General features: G+C 34.7%; 1 protein-coding gene across 2 annotated transcripts in view; it reads right to left on the bottom strand.

The window, feature by feature from the left end:
- LOC110451649 (gastrin/cholecystokinin type B receptor-like) overlaps positions 1–14,978 on the bottom strand; it is a 37,672-nt gene extending 22,694 nt beyond the window's left edge. The window contains exon 1 of one of the 2 annotated variants that reach the window (XM_021499767.1): positions 14,296–14,978. The gene's annotated coding sequence lies outside the window, so the exon portion shown is untranslated. Of the gene's footprint in view, positions 1–6,700; positions 6,775–14,295 lie in introns of those variants that run through there. The other variant, XM_021499768.1, reaches the window with a different exon arrangement.
- Positions 14,979–15,680: the final 702 nt, after the last annotated feature.

Genomic DNA, 15,680 nt, shown 5'->3' with positions numbered 1-15,680 from the left:
CAGACGTACACCGTAAATACATCTACAAATTCATACACATACCCCGTAAATACATCTACCGATTCATACACACACATTCACCCTAAATACATCTACAGATTCATACACACACATACACCGGAAATACATCTACAAATTCATACACACGCATACACCGGAAATAAATCTACAGGTTCATACACACACATACACCGTAAATGCATCTACCGATTCATACACACACATACACCGGAAATACATCTACAGATTCATACACACGCATACACCGTAAATACATCTACAGATTCATACACACACATACACCGGAAATACATCTTCAGATTCATACACACGCATACACCGTAAATACATCTACAGATTCATACACACACATACACCGTAAATACATCTACAGATTCATACAGACATACACCATAAATACATATACAGGTTCATACACACGCATACACCGTTAATACATCTATAGATTCATACACCGTGAATACATCTACAGGTTCATACACACACATACACCGGAAATACATCTACAGGTTCATACACACATATACACCGTAAATACCTCTACAGGTTCAAACACACAAATACACCGTAAATATATCTTCAGATTCATACAGACACATACACCGGAAATACATCTACAGGTTCATACACACCTATACACCGTAAATACATCTACAGGTTCATACACACATATACACCGTAAATACATCTACAGATTCATACACACACAAACACCGGAAATACATCTACAGGTTCATACACACCTATACACCGTAAATACATCTACAGGTTCATACACATACATACACTGTTAATACATCAACAGATTCATACACACACATACACCGTAAATACATCTACAGGTTCATACACACATATACACCGTAAATACATCTACAGATTCATACACACACATACACCGAAAATATTTCTACAGATTCATACACATACACCGTAAATACATCTACAGATTCATACACACACATACACCGTAAATACATCTACAGATTCCTACACAAACATACACCGGAAATACATCTACATGTTCATACACACACATACACCGTAAATACATCTATAGATTCATACACACCCATACACCGTAAATACATCTACAGATTCATACACACACAAACACCGGAAATACATCTACCGATTCATACACACACATACACCGTAAATACATCTACAGATTCATGCACACACATACACCGGAAATACATCTACAATACACCGTAAATACATCTACAGATTCATGCACACACATACACCGTAGTAAATACATCTACATATTCATACAGACATACACCATAAATACATATACAGGTTCATACACACGCATACACCATTAACACATCTATAGATTCATACACCGTGAATACGTCTACAGGTTCATTCACACACATACACCGGAAATACATCTACATATTCATACATACACATACACCGTAAATACATCTACAGATTCATGCACACACATACACCGGAAATACATCTACATATTCATACATACACATACACCGTAAATACATCTAGATTCATACAGACAGACACCGTTAATACATCTACAGATTCATACACACACATCCACCGTAAATACATCTACCGATTCATACACACACAAACACCGGAAATACATGTACCGATTCATACACACACATACACCGTAAATACAGCTACAGATTCATACACACACATACACCGTAAATACAACTACAGATTGATACACACACATACACCGTAAATACATCTACGGGTTCAAACACACACATACACCGGAAATACATCTACCGATTCATACCCACACATACACCGTAAATACATCTACAGATTCATACCCACACATCCCCCGTAAATACATCTACAGATTCATACACAAACATACACCGAAAATACATCTACAGGTTCATACACACACATACACGGAAATACATCTACAGATTCATACACACACAAACACCGGAAATACATCTACCGATTCATACACACACATACACCGGAAACACATCTACAGATTCATACACACACATACAACGGAAATACATCTACAGATTCATACACGCGCATACACCGTAAATACATCTACAGATTCATGCACACACATACACCGTAGTAAATACATCTACAGATTCATACACACACATTCACCGGAAATACATCTACAGATTCATACAGACACATACACCGGAAATACATCTACAGGTTCATACACACATATACACCGGAAATACATCTACAGGTTCATACACACTCATACAGCGTAAATACATCTACAGGTTCATACACACATATACACCGGAAATACATCTACAGGTTCATACACACCTATACACCGTAAATACATCTACAGGTCCATACACACACATACACCGTTAATAAATCTTCATATTCATACACACACATACACCGTAAATACAACTACAGATTGATACACACACATACACCGTAAATACATCTACAGAGATTCATACACATACCCCGTAAATACATCTACAGATTCATACACACCCATACACCGGAAATACATCTACAGATTCATACACACATATACACCGTAAATACATCTACAGATTCATGCACACACATACACCGGAAATACATCTACAATACACCGTAAATACATCTACAGATTCATGCACACACATACACCGTAGTAAATACATCTACAGCTTCATACAGACATACACCATAAATACATGTACAGGTTCATACACACGCATACACCGTAATACATCTATAGATTCATACACCGTGAATACGTCTACAGGTTCATTCACACACATACACCGGAAATACATCTACATATTCATACATACACATACACCGTAAATACATCTAGATTCATACAGACAGACACCGTTAATACATCTACAGATTCATACACACACATACGCCGGAAATACATCTACAGGTTCATACACACCTATACACCGTTAATACACCTACAGGTCCATACACACACATACACCGTAGTAAATACATCTACATATTCATACAGACATACACCATAAATACATATACAGGTTTATACACACGCATACACCATTAATACATCTATAGATTCATACACCGTGAATACGTCTACAGGTTCATACACACACATCCACCGGAAATACATCTACAGGTTCATACACACATATACACCGTAGATACATCTACAGGTTCAAACACACACATACATCGGAAATACATCTACAGATTCATACACACCCATACACCGTAAATACATCCACAGATTCATACACACACAAACACCGGAAATACATCTACAGGTTCATACACACACATACACCGTAAATACATCTACAGATTCATACACACACATACACCGTAGTAAATACATCTACAGATTCATACAGACATACACCATAAATACATGTACAGGTTCATACACACGCATACACCGTAATACATCTATAGATTCATACACCGTGAATACGTCTACAGGTTCATACACACACATACACCGGAAATACATCTACAGGTTCATACACACATATACACCGTAAATACATCTACAGGTCCATACACACACATACACCGTTAATACATCTTCATATTCATACACACACATACACCGGAAATACATCTACAGGTTCAAACACACACATACACCGTAAATACATCGACATGTTCATACACAAATATACGCATACATCATACAAAATCATACATACATACACCTACACTTGTGGTCGATTAAAAATAATGATATACGTGTATACTTTTACAGGTAATATTAAGTGTTATCGGAAAATCTTAAGATATTTTCCTCTGAATGAGATAAACATCGAAAACATTACATAACTTTCTTAATAGGTACTAAATCATGATTTGAAGGACAGTTTTCAAAAATGCTAATATTCTTAGGAGAAACATATCACCACGAGAAATCACAGTTTATGTTTCTCATTTGAAAGCGGCGACATCGCGGTCAAAGTTATATTTAGTCGACTCCCAAACAAAATACATACAATGTACGCGATCGTTTATCATGGCCAGGCTCCCATTAAAATGCATACATACATTACACAATTTACATTTAAAAAAGAATCTACAAGCAGTGGTTTTGCTTAGTTAAAACCTACAGGTATTTATTGCCAGATAATTTCAACAGGGAATTCGTCACAAGTTACAGTATGACAATTTTCTCACAGCCTTTCACCCTCTATACATTTACAATTATCCATGTCAATTTGTATATGTCAACAATTGACGGGTTTACTAGGAATCTATATGTAATTTATTGCCTTCGGAGGAACACAGGGGCCTGCCACTTTGTTAAAGGATGTAGAAATAAAATGTAGTATAATTTAACAATAATTCAATTGCCTGTGTCTAAATTGCTATAGAGATTAAAAAGTGACTTTCTATGTAATCAAAGTGTATAGTTCATGATCGAATGACATATGAAACATACAATTTCGTCGCATCGTTGCACATGTTGACAATACAACTCAAAGCTTGACAAAGAGACCAGTCGTCCACGAAACGTTACGACACGTTTAATACGTACATTAACATTTTTTTGTGTAGAAAGTAAAACTGTGATAATACATATTCCCAAACTGATAATCTCAGTATTGAAGAAAATGAATTGATATAACACATAGATGGGTCGACGTCTGGTGCGGACCACAGGGACCTGATAATTTGTTACAATTTACCCATGTTTGGACATAAACTGCTGTGTTAAAGCTTATATTTTATAAGTTTATGGGTTTAGATCAACTCTCGATAAAAATGCTATCCTCGAATATATCATTGATGGGCGACATTTAACCAAAAAGTGATCTAAACCCACTAAAGCGTGTAATATTAAACCGAACACATTAGTTTATGTCCAAACAAAACTGTTACAAATTCTCATGTCCCTGTGGTGCAGACAGCTTGAGACAAAGATATGTTTATTTGACCTACATATGTAGTTATACATACCTATATACATACATGGGCAAAGAAGTAATAACGGCAGTGCAGACAAAGGAATGTTTCAAATGTTCAGTGCGATATATATATATATGTACAGTGCTATAGAGAGTTGAAAATCGAACCGGTGTATTTTGTTCGCTACGATCAAATAATATCAAATCGTCTAGTCCTGCGCTCAAAACTGCCGATTTATATTCTTTTAAATGTGTAATATACTGCTAGACAATGATTTAAATACGCAGGGGTACATGGAATAATGTTCGATGTATGACAGAATGCATTCATTTCAAAAATGTACGTCGTAAAAAGAAAGGACAGATGAAGATAAATTAATGAATATATTCAATAAATGATTGAATGGACGTAGTCGAAAGAATGACTGTCATGCAATGACAATGTAATGGATAATTGAATATCTAATTAATCTTTTTTTAATTAATTAACGATTAAACAAAACTTAAACCTGTAAATAGAGACCGCTCCCATGGACTCAATAGAGGGGTCTCTACATGTAATTGCAAAAGAATGTTAAGTTTCAAAGTCGCCCCCTTACACAAGTGATTTTTTAATAGAAGTGACCTCTAGAGCAAGTTCAGTTGAAATTCATTTGTTGCGATATAAATTTAAGATGCTATATAGCAGAAGATATATAAAAGTGACATATAACATATTATATATATATACTTCATGTTTATGCCTATTATCATTGTTGCCATGTAATTGTAAATGTATGACGGGAGAAGGCTGTGATAAGTTGTAATAATGTGTGCCCAATCGCTTGTTCAATTCTATTGGCAATAAATATGTTTAAAGTAAATAATAATATATATAAAAACTGGGTCTCAGCATATAAAGAAGATATAGAGGGCGTCACCGTTTCTATAAGATATATAAAAGTGGCGTCACCGTGTAATATAACATATATAAAAGGGGCGTCACCATGTATATGAAATATATAAAAGTGGCGTCACCGTATATATAAGATATATAAAAGTAGGCGTCACCGTTTATATAAGATATATAAAAGTGACAAGTGTCATACATCGAACATTATTTCATGTACCCCTGAGTATTTAAATCAATGTCTAGCAGTATATCACACATTTAAACGAATATAAATCGGCAGTTTTGAGCGCAGGACTAGACGTTTTGATATTATTTGATCGTAGCGAACCAAATACACCGGTTCGATTTTCAACTCTTAACAGTACGTGTATCGCCCTGAAAATTTGAAACATTCCTTTGTCTGCACTGCCGTTATTACTTCTTTGCCCATGTATGTATATAGGTATGTATAACTACATTATGTAGGTCAAATAAACATATCTTTGTCTCAAGTTCTCTGCACCACAGGGACATGAGAATTTGTAACAGTTTTGTTTGGACCTAAACTAATGTGTTCCGGATAATATTACACGCTTTAGGGGTTTAGATCAATTTTTGGTAAAAATGTCTCCCATTAATTATATATTCGAGGATAGCATTTTTATCGAGAGTTGATACTGATTTATACTAGACATATATCATACTATAGACTGGCCACCGTTTCTAGAATATTAAATAATTAAGAAAAAACTAACTCTAATAATTTTGATCACTTGGATGTCTGATTCCAGAGATAAGCTAGTAGTAAAATGCAGTCGAGAAATTCTTCATAAAAACTTAGGGGCTGGTGGCCAGTCTAATCATACTCCTACAATGGCAATACAGCCCTGTCCTTATAATTAAACTTGACATCCGCATATAATGAAAATAAATCAATCATTACCTCATGTATTTCAGTACGTTTTCATGTCCTCAAGATCGTAGTGAAGAAACGTCCGTCGTTGTGTTCGGTTGGGGATGATACTAAAACTTTACTTCCCTGTTTTCATTTTAAATCGTCTTTGGCCATTAAAGGTCATTAAGAGTTCTCGGAACATCTGTTAAAATCTGGATAACTTAATCATGCACAGCGTATCGCTAGTGCGCATCGACAGCTCTCGTGCAGGGTTTAAAGAGGGATGTCATCGTATTACACGCGCATCGCTAAATATAGACTACTGAGGGCGAAAAATGTACAAAACGTTGGGTGTTGTACGGACTTATGCCAGTGCAATATTCGATATATGTTTTCCTGTCATAAAGGGTTGTAATTTTACGCGTGTGAAAGGTCATCCATCTTTTAATTCCATGTGTATGTAAAAATAAGCTGTGTAATATAGATTTACGATATCGTTTTAAATACAGTTTATAAGCAGACGATATATGTCAATATATATAAAAAGAAAATTTCCCTCCAATGAGTCTTTAGTTCTTTTATCTCGTCAAGGAGATTCTTCAGAATGACGAGATAAAAGTACTAAAGACTCGTTGTTGAGAATTTTTCTTTTTATATTATTTCTTCGTTCGTAAGGATCATTTTCTGCTTTTATGATATGAATGTCAATATATACAAAAAAATATCTGATTTTAGATTAAAAAAAAATAATTTTAAAATTTTAATTTTAGATTTAAACCCTGCACGAGAGCTGTCGATGCGCACTAGCGATACGCTGTGCATGATTAAGTTATCCAGATTTTAACAGATGTTAAATTATATATATATATATATCAATAATGTATTTATGTATTTCTTAATCAATTAATCAGTCAGTCTATTAGCTATTAATAATTATAACAATTAAGCTCTTTTTCACTAATTGCAAAAAGCACTAAATTATCATTACCACCAAAATAGTTATATTTACAGTAAGTATATTTTTTGTACATATAGTTAAACAAATTAATTGTAAGCGTGCTGAATAAGGCAGGTTTGTTTATATTGCTAAGCCCGTGTTAATGGACCTTTAATCTAAAATCAGTAAAATGAACTAGAGACCGGGGTTAACCATTTTTATAGTGTTTTATATAAAATATATTTGTGTATAGAATATCTTAAAAGAAATGCTAGACCCGTTGTCTCACAGTTTTTATCCTGGTTCTATTAAATTGGGATTACTCCTACAGTTATATTTTGTTTTTACGCAAATAACTTTGATCAAAATAATTCACTTAACATATTCTAGTTTGAAATTGAATCGCGGGCTAATTATTGCGTCCTTTTAATTCGGAATTTGGACCAAAATTGAGTTAATAATTGATGCAATTTTATCTAATTGATAATACTACGCATGCGCAATTGGAATTGATCAAATGAAGCTGATAAAATGTGTGTCGCATTCCAAAGTCAAAGGAAATTACAAAGCCACGTAAACTGTATATATGATGTGTTTTATTGTAACTTGAAAATGGAAGATTTTGTAATGTTATAAAAAATAAATTAAACCATTACATAGCGTGTCAGAATGATATTAAGTTCATGTTCGCGTTCTTCTTGATTTTTACAGGAAATTGAATAAACGTATCTCTGTAAATAAAAATAAAAAATAAAAAAAATATTTGATCCCGGTGCTGTACGCTTGACTGACTATGTATAATTAAATGGTTTTTAGTTTAGGAAACAATGAAGCTAATTAGGCAAAAACAAAACATTTTGAAGTTTATTGGATTTCTTCCAATCAATAACAATGTGTATCAAGGCTAATATGTAGAGCAATGACATATTACATGGTTTGGTTGTATTTGTTTAACGTCCTATTACATCTAAGGTCATTAAAGGACGTAGAGATTTTACGTAAAGGCCTGATCGAATTAGCATAAACTAATAACGGCTACAACCGAAATCTAGTAATTAGCATTGATTTTGCCAACAGCAAAACTCTAATATGGAGCTAAGTGATGTTCTAAGCTATGAATTATTTGGGGATATTATTTATAAAATAGGGTTGTTTTGTTTACAATGAGTTCTGTGTAGTAAATGTCATGTGTGTAACCATCTTCGCTAGCCAAGTGATGATACGATCCTTTAGGACTCGCACAACTAAACTAATAATAAACTATTGTAATCCCTACCTAAAAGTTGTTCCGGTTTAATACAGTGCCTCTGAGTAATTTTAAAAGGTAAGTGTTTATACATTTTACATTGAATGAAATCTACAGATATTAAACTTAAGAAAAATGTCAAGTTTTAGTAGATTTTAATATGTGATGGCGGATTGATATGGGGTCAAATGTCAGGGGGTGGGGAGGGGGGGGGGGGAGGGAATCCCGTCCCATTTTACCGACAGGGACTTGACAAATTACCCTATGGTCCGACCTCCAAATCACACTTTATATTGACAATAATAAGCGATCTGGGGGTCGGACCATGGGGTATTCTTTTTCATTCTGGGTCAAAGGAACGTGTCAAGTCCCTGTGAATTCAACGGTTTGGCTTGTAAACTTCCTGTTGTCAAAAACAGACGCCTGTAGCGATCTTATATGCCACTAAACTCGCCAAAAAATGACTTTTGAAGCCTTTGCCAGGAATGTATCTGTGAATCTAGACAGTTGTCACAAAGTGTAGAACTTCAAATATTAACGCTATTAGCTCCAAAGCTCAGTATTAACATTTGGTAAACGATTTAGGTGTGCGAGTCCTTTACGATCCGGTACAATCCGGTACGATCCGGTCTACTTACTGTGCAGAAAGCGTATAAGTGAGCGTCCTTCCCCTTGGAATATCGAGGATGATTGATTGCATATCACAATAAACAAACATGCCATAAAAAACCTCGAAATTAATGGGTCAATGGGAACAGGATACCAGAAAGAAACGGGAATCTATTGATAAACAAACATGAAGAAATAAAGTAAATATAATTTGATTCATTAGGTATTGTTAATTGTTTAAAGTTGATTAAATAATCGCGACTGTAATTGAATCAATTATATCATCTGCCGTTCGAGGTTGCTTTTTTTTTTACCGGGTGTTGATTTAAACTCCTTAAACGATAACTTACTTCCAACACGTTACAATAACCTAAACATACGTAAGCAAATATCAGGTCCCTGTGATCACTATAGGTCTATATGAAACTACTTATTGTCTACAAAAAAATAACAAATTCTCGTGGCCCTGCGATCATGATTAGGTCTAAATATAACTATTGTAGCAAATTTTCATGTCCCTGCGATCATGATTAGACTATTGTAGCAAATTCTCATGTCCCTGTGATCATAATTAGGTCTAAATTTAACTATCATTTGTTCTGTGTGGATTCCAATCGGGAACCGTCGGCACTTTCCGTAAACGAGAAAAATACCTCGGATATTTTCTCGTTTACGGAAAGTGCCGACGGTTCCCGATTGATTTGATTCATTTAAAGGCGGATCCAGGGCAAGGTATTGGTATGGGAAATAATTAGAAGGGTACAAAAAACAGGGACTGGATAATTTGTTACAGCTATATTTGAATCTAAACTAAGGTGTCAAGGGTTTAGATAAACTTTCGGTAAAAATGCTGCCTCCAATGATGATATATATATAGCTGTAATAAATTTTCAGGTTCCTGTGGAAACAACAATCAGTGATTTGTTTTTATTTGGGGTTTTTTATGTTTAAATTTTTTACTTGGATTTACATGCGTAGCAGCGTATAGACAGCTATATATGCGTATGACTAAATCAAATTATCATGTTCCTGTGATCACGATTAGGTCCAAATATAACTAGTATAACAAATTATCATGTCCCTGTGATCACGATTAGGTCCAAATATAACTAGTATAACAAATGTTCATGTCCCTGTGATCACGATTAGGTCCAAATATATAACTAGTATTATACATTCTTATATCCCTAATGTCGCCAACACTATTAATTATCACTTTCATCCTCGGTATGATCACATGATAGTAATTATAATGTTTAGATCGATGCAGTAATTACTCGTTCGATCGATCTGTCTGTATACACAAATCTTGCAAATACATGTACATATATAAGTTTTTACCTCAATAGAAAAACCTTGGATAGCCACTCAAATCGAGGTCTCTTTAAAGTTTGAATTACACGTACATTGAACGCAATATCATACGTGAACGATCGCGCTAGATACGACATACCTTTCCGTTTCTGACAAGCATTTTGATAATACACTTTATTCAGATCTCAGGTATTACGGTAACTAATTTAAATATTAAATCATTCAAATCAACATGTTTTCAGCTGTCTGACGCCTGGTTAAAAATATTTTGATACCTGTACAGATATACTGTCACACAGATAGAAAACCTTTTTCAATCTTTTCAAAATTGAAATTGAGACGGACGAGTATGGGAAATTTTGCGTAATGTATTTTTATGCAAAAGGTGAGACAGAAGACCAACGCTGGAATAAAGACCACCACTGATGTGGTTATAGAACGTGGTATACTGTAGCCGCTATAGACAGGTTATGTTTACAGATATGCGGTCGTTATAGACAGGTACTATTTACATACATTACATCGTCGTAGGTACTTACAACTATATGAAGGTGGTCGTTATAAACAGGAAGTAGTTACACGCATTACATCATCGTAGACAGTTACACCTATAGACAGGTGGTAGTTATAGACAGGTGGTAGTTATAGACAGGTGGGAGTTAAAGACAGGTGGTAGCTATAGACAGGTGGAAGATATAGACAGGTTGTTGATATAGACAGGTTTTTAGCTATAGACAGGTGATAGTTATAGACAGGTGGTATATAGACAGGGGTTATATATAGACAGGGGGTAGTTATAGACAGGGGGTTAGTTATAGACAGGTTGTAGCTATAGAGAGTTTTTTATTTATAGACAGGTGGTATATATAGACAGGTGTTAGTTATAGACAGGTTGTAGCTATAGACAGGTGGTAGTTATAGACAGGTTGTTGATATAGACAGGTTTTTAGCTATAGACAGGTGATAGTTATAGACAGGTGGTATATATAGACAGGTGGTAGTTATAGACAGGTGGTAGCTATAGACAGGTGGAAGATATAGACAGGTTGTTGATATAGACAGGTTTTTAGCTATCGACAGGTGGTAGTTACAGACAGGTGGTATATATATCCAGGTGGTAGTTAAAGACAGGTGGTAGCTATAGACAGGTGGAAGATATAGACAGGGGTTATATATAGACAGGGGGTAGTTATAGACAGGGGGTATTATAGACAGGGGGTAGTTATAGACATGTTGTAGCTATAGAGAGTTTTTTTAGTTATAGACAGGTGGTATATATAGACAGGTGTTAGTTATAGACAGGTTGTAGCTATAGACAGGTGGTAGTAATAGACAGGTGGTAGTTATAGACAGGTTGTTAATATAGACAGGTTTTTAGCTATAGACAGGTGATAGTTATAGACAGGTGGTATATATAGACATGTGGTAGTTATAGATAGGTGATAGCTATAGATAGGTGGTAGCTATAGACAGGTTGTTGATATAGACAGGTTTTTAGCTATCGACAGGTGGTAGTTACAGACAGGTGGTATATATAGCCAGGTGGTAGTTAAAGACAGGTGGTAGCTATAGACAGGTGATAGTTATAGACAGGTGGTATATATAGACAGGTGTTAGTTATAGACAGGTTGTAGCTATAGACAGGTTGTAGTTATAGACAGGTGGTATCTATAGACAGGTGGTAGTTATAGACAGGTGTTATATATAGACAGGTGGTAGTTATAGACAGGTTGTAGTTATAGAGTTTTTTTAGTTATAGACAGGTGGTATATATAGACAGGTGTTAGTTATAGACAGGTTGTAGCTATAGACAGGTGGTAGTTATAGACAGGTGGTAGCTATAGACAGGTGGTAGCTATAGACAGATTGTAGATATAGACAGGTGGTAGTTATAGACAGGTAGTAGTTATAGATAGGTGGTAGTTATATACAGGTGGTAGTTATAGACAGGTAGTAGTTATAGACAGGTGGTAGTTATAGACAGGTGGTAGCTATAGACAGGTGGTAACTATAGACAGATTGTAGATATAGACAGGTGGTAGTTATAGACAGGTAGTAGTTATAGACAGGTCATACAAATGTAGTCGTACAGGTGATTGTGCATGTATATAGTTTCACGGACAAAATATAAATATAGACGGTAGCTTGTTCATGCTCAATATGTATCATTAACCGCTGGTGACAGTATAAATGACAGGTGACCTCAAATTATGCATGCACCCTAAAAAAACGCACAATACTGTTGTGAGCTACACCATCCCTATATATCCACTCCCTAAGTCTTAAATAGGTTCTGAAACCGAATGGACCCTTCATCGGACGGTGACCCAATTCTCACACCCAAACGTCTGAAATATATATTAGCTAAAATTTGTTTATCAAAGTACACCAGGTGTAAACTGAAATTTAGCAGATTGTTTTTGTTGATGCGTAATATTTTGACATGCAGCATTGGTAAAGAGCCCACCAGAGGGCGACTATCAGCAGATGTTTAAGCTCGTATCGCATAAATTGACATCGAAAATAGTCCCATTTTACACAGAGCATATGGCCTGTAAAATTGTACATCAACAGTATGCATTGGTGTGCATTTTATAAAAGTGTTCACTACATACACTGTATACAATTATTCATTGTATGGAGTTGTTCGTTATATACAGTTGTTCATTGTATAGAAATGGTCATTTTGTAGAGTTGTTAACTGTACAAAGATGCTCATTATATAGTTTTTCGCTGTATAAATATGTTCATTATATACAGTTTTTCGCTGTATAAATATGTTCATTGCATACAGTTGTTCGCTGTATAAATATGTTCATTATATACAGTTGTTCACTCTATATATATGTTCATTATATATAGTTGTTCAGTGTATTGACACGTTCCTTATATACAGTTGTTTACTGTATAAATATGTTCAATATGTAGCGATGCTTATTATTGAAAACTGTACGTAATACAGATAAAGTCCAAACTAGTTTTTTACATGTAGGTCTGCATTAATTATAAGTGCTCATTATAAAGGTATTCATTTTGTAGAGGTATTCATAAGAAAGATCTGTTCACTATATATATGCAACGTAGAGGCATTGTTAAAAACTTACCATTATTTTATACTATTGGTACGAGTATGCCATAAGTATAGATGCGATGTAGTGACTGTCTGATTTTTTATGAAATAGTGCCAACATTCACAGGGACCTTGCAATTTGTTACAGCTATTTTATATTTGATCATACACTGATGTATTTCGAATAATAATACACGTTTTAGGGGTTTGAAGCAACTTTCGATAAAATAATGGGAATGACATTTTACCGAAAGTTGTTTTAAACCAATAGAACGTGTAATATTACTATAAAAACCCAAGTTTGGGTTCAAATATAACTGTAAAAATTATCAGGTCCCTGTGTCAACATGACACATCCATCATTGCTTGCACATTGAATACACAATTTTATCACCTCCTAATTATTTTTATATATTGTTTTCAAAGTATTATAATAAATAGTTACAAATTACATTTCAAATACTTACCAAACATTTGATATCACTTTCCTGCGGAACACTGTTGACATTCTGGACAACACATTGACTTGTAATAATTCCCAAAAACATCCAAGGAACATTTTTCATTTCATCTCCGATATTAGTGACAGACGTTATGAGTCATTCGGCTGACTGTTCCATAACCACAGAAATCACGTCGATATTTGTGACAAAGCTATAAGGCTGACATCGTCATTTAAAGCTGGACAGTACATGTGTTAATACACATACCGTTTTGGTACCACTCCCTGGCGTACATGTAAACACACAACTATTTCCATACGTGTTGTCATAAACTGGAAAACACTGTCATAGACACATATTTCAGTCTATAAACACGATATGTACATCAAGTTGAATCACTCTGACAAAATTGCAATATTCTGTCAACATTTATAGTGGTTTTAAACTTCACGTATATTTTTTAACTTTTTCAAACGTTGAAAGTTATTTTCTTACTGTAAGCATTTAAAATTTCTTTGCACGGTCTACTTGTATACATTAATATATATATATACTCCATATTGCTTACCTGGGCATGTCTCACCTTTACAGGTGTATCAGAGTTAGGGACGAAGACGTTGCCCAACTTTTGTTCTCAGTGAGTTATACACATACGTGATATTCTTTAGACTGGTCTCAAGTAAGACACTAATACGCCGAGATGTCAATTACAGCGCGAGGCGTGATACGAAACAGACATGTGTATTGTCGGTGACGACATGTTGTGTTTTTTCCCAGGTCAAAGGTCATGAAAAAAGAAAGGTTAAAGTTGGAATCTGCTTCTCAAAATAACACACTGTGTGAAATGAAACGAAAAAGATATTATAAGTATCATGAAATTAGTGAAAACGAATATTTTAAGGTCGAGGTTCAAACAACTTAAATTACAAATGTTTTTTGAACGCTATATGAGAACATTTAAATCTTGAAATTGATCTTATCAAAGCAAATGGTGATTGTTCAAAATCTGTTTCTAGAAAAAGGGGAACTTGTAAGAAATAACTTAAGAATTTAACCATTCATTGGCCTTCACTGTATTCGGTGTATAATAGAGATTTGTTTGGTCACAGCACTTCTCATGAACATGTCCATGTAATAACATATGTTCGGTATGTAATACAACAGTCTGTATAAACATGTAATTACACTCGTACAGTATGTAATACAACAGTCTGTATCAACATGTAATTATACATGTACAGTATGTAATACACCTGTCTGTATAAACGTGTAATGACACATGTACAGTATGTAATACGACTGTCTGTATAAACGTGTAATGACACATGTACAGTATGTAATACGACTGTCTGTATAAACGTGTAATGACACATGTACAGTATGTAATACAACAGTCTGTATCAACATGT

Source organism: Mizuhopecten yessoensis, unplaced genomic scaffold (assembly GCF_002113885.1).
Source record: "Mizuhopecten yessoensis strain PY_sf001 unplaced genomic scaffold, ASM211388v2 scaffold6163, whole genome shotgun sequence".
Classification (NCBI taxonomy): Eukaryota; Metazoa; Mollusca; class Bivalvia; order Pectinida; family Pectinidae; genus Mizuhopecten; species Mizuhopecten yessoensis.
The sequence above is the reverse complement of the archived record's forward strand: the minus strand, read 5'-3'. Positions and strand labels throughout refer to the sequence as shown.